Here is an 8,072-nt window from a genome sequence, read left to right on the forward strand (position 1 = left end):
CAGAATTAACCGAATTAAACAGGAAACTGAATAATTAGACATTAGGTGATGACTCGACAAATAATCCGAACTGTCGGCCAAGCGACAAGACTGGCGTCACAATATGGTGGTTGGCGCCAGACTTTTTAGTAAATGTCTGGCGCTACACACCATACAGTGGCGCTACAGCCCAAATTTTGGCACCAACATTGGAGCCTCGGTCTGGGACTGTTTTCGATATTATTAGTCAACTTGGGTATGCCTAAAGTCGTACTAGGTCAATTCCGATTAAAAGAAGAAAAAACGTTATGGACTCGAATTAATTAATTAATTAATTAATTAGGCAAAGTTCTTTAAGTCACTAATTATAATCTCAACACAAATCAACAAACGGTTAGGAGGAGCATGGAAAATATATGCACAACAAATAATGCACAATTAGTCAAGTAGGCACAATATGATGCAATGAGTTCGCAACCTAACCATGGCTCTAGTTCTCTAAAGTTCGGGATATGGTTTAGTCAAATAGGGTCCATGTTAATTGTTCAGATGCACCGCGTAGAAGCCTAACCGTGAAGGGTTAACGCGTGTGGATAGAACACCGCGAGTTTTTAGAAAAAACTCACTTCCATGGTTTGGTGAATTCAACATCTCAGATGTACCCTTTGTTGCCAGGAGCGTTCAATCGGGTAGATAGAGCATGAATTCCTAGAGGGTTATGTCCATATGTAGAACACATATGGGTTTCAGAAAAATGAGAAAAAATTCAATCAGGAAGTAGGATTGAGCAAACAATACGAAAAACCGGTCGAAATTAGAACGCATATTTCTGGCTCGGTATTGGGGGAAATTGGTGCCAGCAAACAGAGACTGGCGCCAACTTTTAACTGTAGCGCCTGGCGCCAATACTGGCGTCTGGCGCTACGGCTAAAAGTATGGCGCCAAGCTCTGGCCCCTAACGCTACTTCCCACATGCCTCAACAGCTTTCTGTGCTCAATAAAATCATCCAGTTTCGCGCGGTGTTATTTCAGTCCTAGTTGTGAAAGACATTTCTCAAATTTCCTACGTGTAAAATCCTATGTTTTTGACTCATTACGGATGGTCTTTCCAATGAGAACCTTTTTATGCATATGCCACAATGTTAATCAAAATTACGCACATGAAATACTTAGAACTTTTTGAGTCTCATCCACTCATTCTAAATCATTGCCGAAACAAGTTCAGGAATTAAAATAGAAATCCTCCCCAGCGGAGTCGCCAAAAACTGTAGGGAATAGTTTCAAGCCTTTAAAATCCCACTAGCTTGAACCCCACTGTGATCATACACTAAAGTACGGTGGCTTCCAAAAGGGAAGAAGATAGAGCAAGAGTCGCCAACAAGTTTTTAAGGAACTTGTAAACCGTTCACGAGGTGAAGGTTACACCCCTTAACGATCCAAGAGATCGTCAACTCCATAAGGTCATGAACCAAATAAGGGTCCGGGGATGAAGGTACAAATCCAACCTAAAAGAGATTGAACCTGCCCTAATAATAGGCCTCTACTTTATTCTGCTCGTATTCATGTGCGCTTTCTAATTAACATACAATCAACAGGATTAACCCTAAACCTGTTTAATCTATGTTGGTTGAATTTAATGCACAAATAAACTATTATTGGCGATCACTTGAATTATAATCACAATTAACCTAACAAGATTATTAATTATCTTATTAAGCGTGACTGCAAGTACCAATTCCCTTTAACCTGCAATAAAAGGTGATCAAGCAATAACAATATACAACAATATGCATATCAAGCAACATAATAAATAATCATCATCAATTATAATCATAAATATAATAATCATAATCATGTTAAAGCATAGCAAGATCCTAGGCATGATACTAACAAGATTAATAACAAACCCTAGCATGTCACTAAGCATTAAAAATCAAATCTTTAACCCTAACATGATACTAACATGAATTAATATTAGGAAGAGAATAGGAAGCATCGTAACAATCATATTTAATATTAAAAATACCCTAGACATGATACTAGGAATCATAACAACAATATAAACATGATTTCTACATCATAATATCAATAAATCAATTAAAGCACTTACTAAGATGCCACGTACCTCTTTCTAATAACAAAATACACACGTTAGTAACTTCAAGGAAAATAATAAACAAAACAATTAAATTAAATAATTTAAATAGAGATTTGGGACCAAACCCTCAGAAATTAAACCTTTCACGTCTAGGGCGAAGGCAACTTCGAATATGGCTAGGTGTTTCTAGATCTAATGAATGCGGAATTTTGTATGAAAAAGCAAGAAAGAAATAAAGAATGCTAAAAGATTAATGCTATTGAGAATTGATGACAGAAAGATGACGAATAAAGAGAATTAGGTGAATGAGGTGAATGATGATAAAGAATAAGGAGAATTAGTGAATGTTGATGATTGTTGATTGTAGATTGTAGATTGATTCGTCCGTGAATCAAAACGGAATTTTTGATACGATATTTATAAAGAAAATCGGCCAAAAAAGATAATTTATCAAAACAGAGTCTGAAGATCACAGAACCAAATTGGCGCCAGCCCTGGCTCATTGGCGCCAAGACCAGTGGCTAGCGCCAGACGCCAATGGCTGGCGTCTGGCGCCAATCCTGGTTCCAGGCGCCAAGGCCTGGGGTTGGACGCCAAACCGGCTTTTAACACGTTTTCGAAAATCTCATAATTTTACCGTACTGGAAGATAAAATAATATAATTTCAGTCGAAAATGCTATTTGATCTAATTAAAACTCTAAAGAATCCTAATTGAATTAAGAATGATAAAACCTTCTAGAATGTTCTAGAAGACAAAAACCATTCCTAATTACATTAGGAATGATAAATCATATTAGGCCCTCCCCTAGATCATTGGGCCGTACTTAAAACTCAAACCGGGCCCAGTCTAGTAAATTGGCCATAACTTCCTCAATATTCATTGGAATTGGGCTTATAATATATCGTTGGAAAGGTCTTTGCAAGCCCCATCCAACTACACCACTGTTGGACCCATATCATGGACCAACCAAACTGGATTGGCTGTTTTTTTTAAAATAAAGTTTTCAAAAACAGAGAGAAGAGAAAAGAAAAGAAAAGAAAACCTTCCGCAACACCAGACCTTTCCACACTTTCGTTTCATTCGATTATGATTCGACGTGAAAGGTACTCATCAGTGGGTTTGGTTTTGCGGAGACACAAATGGGTGTCTACACTTACCAAGTATACGAGTACACGGCATCAACTTAGTCAATATTCTTCATATTTAGATATCTAGTAAATTAAATATTGGATCACCGTTATTCTTCTTCTTCTTCTTCTTTTTTTTTATTTATTTTTTTTTTTTTTTAACATAGGGTGTCATTACACAGATTTTGCATGCTTTCCTAGAATAACACATTTTAAATTAATGAAGATAATACTTACTCATACACTTGAGTTCCACAACCAGCTTTGAACCATTTTGATTTCTTGGTTCCTACCTTATTCCCCCTGAGTTCCTTATCATTCTTCTTCCTTTTCAAGTGCTTACTTCTTTTCTTTTTCTTTAACTTCCCCCTCAACATGTAATCACCATTCTTCACGTTTCATTGATCCATAAAAAGATTATGAACAAACTTAGAGCACATGGGAATTAAGAATAAGAAGTATGGCTATATGAAAAGATAAGGAAATAGGGTCGATAGAATCTTCGAATATATGAAAATATAAAATAAGTATAGCGCAACACGGACACTCAACTAAAAGTTGTAGAATAATGTTGCATTTGAAGAAATATGGTGTGGATACTTAAAAGTTGGCTAAAATATAGGTTAGTTCCCTCTAAAATTTAAACAAGTGAGGTACAAACGGTCTAGGAACTTACCTGTCTTGTTACATCAAAGTTTCTTCCATTTTTCCTTTGGAAACTTAGGAACTTCGTGTTTGACAGCACCCATAGTTCTATTATGAGACCTCTAATACTCTTAGGCAAGTGAGTATGTCTTTTACAACATAAGAATTAAGTGTGACACATAAACAATAAGCGTACATTCTTTACTTTAAGTTTAACATTCATAGGAACCCAATCTTGACATAACTTAAGGGAAAAATACTTTATACTCATGTTATGTTTCATCAAGTCTTGTTCCATTAAGCAATAAGCAAGAATATGACAAGTTAAGACAGAACCATAAGTTAATCAATCCATAAATTCACATATTGCATTCATACCAAAAATATATCAATTCAATTCATCTAATGCCGTCATGTGAACAGGAACTTATATCTTATGTAGTCTTAAACAAGTAAAAATATAACTTTTAAAACTTTTGGTTGATATGATGGCTTACCTTGGAGTTCTTGAAGTGGTTGTTTTGTTCCTTGATGATCTCAAATCTAATATGAACTTCCACTTCTAACTTAAGTTCCATTGTCAATGGTTAATGCTTACAAATATATTTTCTCATCATAGAATCATCAAAAACCAATGCACAATGGCTCGTTATTTGTACCAAAAATATAATCAATGTAAATAAGTACAACTAATACCTTAGTCCATCTTGAAAACAAAAATTGACAATTTTAAAGCTCAATTTTCAAGAAGGAACTTGGATAACAATCTATCCTAGAGTATGTTCCACATAGACATCTATAACAGAAAGTTATACAAAAGACATCCATGTGGTACAACTCTAATCCCATATAAACAGCAAGATAAAATAATATTCAATTACCTTCAAGTCTAGCTATACGAGCAACATGTTCCTGAAAAACAATACATACCTTTGTATTGGTTGTTTCCTATAAGAACCAACATGGCCTTGTTCCAATCACGTGCCTTACTCAACAAGCTTTTTCCAGAACACCCTTTTTAATCTTCGACCCTTTTTAGGTGTTCTAGAATAGGTTCAGGATGTAACAAACACCTTCTTCCTTTTAAGCTCATTGAGTTCTTGTTACACATCTAACCTTCAAGCTCCATCCTCAAATGCTTCAATATCTTGAGGCTCGGTCTTAGTTACATATGCATATAAGACACTGTAGCTCCATAGTTTGTTGAGATTTTGCTGGTCGGAACAAATATTATCTCAGTTCTGGAACTTCGTCGGAACTTGCTTTCTTGTATTGAGTTCATTGAACTTTGTTGCATGAGTTGGAACTTAACATCTAAAAGTTCCTCAACATGTGTAGCTAGACCTTGCTGTTATCCTTAGTGACATATTTCTTTATTGGGAACTCAGTTAGTTCTACAAGAATTTGTGAGTTCAACTTTTATAACCTGCTTGATGAGAACAAACCTGTTAGTCTCAAAATATGTTCACTTTTTGCACATCAAACATGATAGTGTAAACTCTTTTTGTTTTACTGATCTATGCGTTTATGGGTAATCGCCTTGGCAATTCTATCATCAAACATCCCTAAGTGGAACATAGGGTGTCTTGTTAATCAAAGATCTATTGCTTCAGTGTTGATGATGTAGTAAGAGACATTGAAAACTATTCCAAAGAACCTGCAAAGACCATTAGCATATAACTTTGTTCTCTTCATGTCTTTCATGATTCAAAGTTGGAAACTTGTTGTCAATCTTTTTTTCCTACTACAAACATCAAACATGACTGGAACTAGGTTCCATTGTTAGATCCATAACTTCATAAATAATGAACATTTAGCAACAAACCCTGTGATAGAAAAGACTTTCAACAAACAGTTCATCATCTCTTCTATTAAGAAAAGTATCCAAGTGTCCATTTGCGTTCATTACTTATAAACAAGACATATCTTTCAATTAGTCTCTAAATATCACATGATAAACAAATCCATATCACTAAGATCTAACGGATTAGTGTTGCTTACCATCTACCTGATGTTGAAAGAGAATATAACATGTTTTAATCCTCATGCTTCTCAGTTTTTACCTGTTTGGAAATTACGTATACATATACCTATTATCAAGTTCCTACTAGGTTTATCAAGCATAAAAAGATTAACATGTTTACAGTTTGAAGCATAGAATTATTTCGTAAAACATCTAGAGTTCCAAGCATTTAAAACACCAAAATGTGCATCAAAAACTCGACAAGAAAAATGTTCACAATGGTATAGGAACTTGACTTACTAAACACCTTTTATGTAACAATTTTATCTTATGTGTTAGTCTCATAAGTCAAAGCTCTTCCATTGTAGGTTTATAGTAGGAAATATCTTGATTTGACAATCATCATCCCTTTGGAACCTCGCTGTCGAGATACTACGAGTTCCTTCCTACTATGTACCTTCAACTGTTCATGTTCCTATTGATCGATATTAGGTTGGAACATGCCCTTCTGGTCCTATTGACCATTGTATCTTGGGTAGAGGAACGTGTTGGTTTAATCTCAAGTTCTTCAACACCTTGTCAAAGTTCCTCAAACATTCATTCTGAAGATATAACCTGAAAAATCAAAACCCAAGAGAATTCTTTTGTGCTTTCAAAAGGTTAGTAGGTTAGTCAAGAGAGATAGATAAAACCTAAAGCATAAAAGTATTAAAACATAAAGTTCCGGTAAAAATGCTCCCTTTCGGATGTTGTTCCATAAACGAAATTATGGATCTCCAACACGTAGACAAAGATAATCATCTTAACTCATCATCCTTCATAAGAGTCTGTTACAAGAATTTATGCTTGGTTCCAAAGAACTTTGAACAATAGGAACTTGACTGGAACTTGCATAAGAAGCTGAACAGGAACTTGTACACTAACTCCTATAGCACCTTGATATAGAAGCTTTGTTATTCCTATATCCTAAATATATTTTATCAATTCAAGTTCATCAAGTTCCAACTAATTAAGCACCAAGTTCCTAACGGAACAAACTTTTATGCACCGATTTATCTCAATGGACAAACCTAGAAAACAATCATTAACAACCAGCACCAAACTAGAAGAGAAGTTAGTTTGTCGTGATATATGTTATAAACTTGAAAACAACTTCTCTTTTACATCCATTCACTAATAACCTTCATAGAAATGAGGAATTGATTTTTAATAGGAATTTGTGAAGGATCAATATATACCAAAAGCACATGACCAATATTTATAGAGAAATGTATAGGTGACTTACACACTTTTCCATATTGTCGCTTCACCTACTACAAACCTCTTATAAAGGCTCTCTAGTGACAAGAACTTGCACACAATTCCTTATATACAAACAACCAAAGTATCACCATTATTAATAGGTTGTCTCCACTCACATAGCCTGCAAAATCATTCACCTTTTGGCTTTGGTTACCCAATATATATTGGGTACCTTCTTGTTAGTAATAGTCGTCAATAATCCATAATTAAAACAACTACGATTAAGCCAATTATCTTTACTAACAATAAACGTCATGTGTCTACATAATAAATATTCAGAATAATAAAAACACATGATAAGGTCATTCTTAGGCAAATATTAAAAATATTCGTTTATTACCTTGCCTAAAGAATTAAGTTTCCATTCAAGGGTAGTCCAGGTTCCAAAAGACCAAATATGCATAATTCTAAACAATAAGTTCCTTAAACTATTTCCAGTAAACAGATTCTTTATTAATAAATCAATTTATAAATCTGAAAAAATGATTTTTAAATACACTCAAATCAGATTTGAGGTTACACAAAATTGATTTAAAAACATTAATAATAAAATCAACAATTTAACTAAAAATACCGCAAGGAACTCGCACACATAATAACATGCATATAAAAAAGAATTCAAAGACGAAACACTTACCTCAAAGATGTTGATCTTTGAACTACTTCTGCTTGACAAGAAGATTTTGGTCTTAATGTGGAGTTGGGAACATTCTCGGGCTGAGTTCCAATTGCTGCATTTCTCGTAGATATACATCCTAGCCTGGAACTTGCTCCTCGGGGTTACCCGGTTTTATCGAGAGCATTGGCTCTGATACCAATTGTTAATTCGGATGAAATACTACAAGAGGGGGGTGAATTGTAGTATGTTCCTAGTGCCTACTTTTCGCGGAATATAAAACTGATTGCTGTTAGGAACTTAGACAATGCAAAGCGGATTTTACGAGGAAACCATCCAG

This window comes from Chenopodium album, chromosome 6, assembly GCF_948465745.1.
Source record: "Chenopodium album chromosome 6, dcCheAlbu1.1, whole genome shotgun sequence".
In the NCBI taxonomy this organism is placed as follows: Eukaryota; Viridiplantae; Streptophyta; class Magnoliopsida; order Caryophyllales; family Amaranthaceae; genus Chenopodium; species Chenopodium album.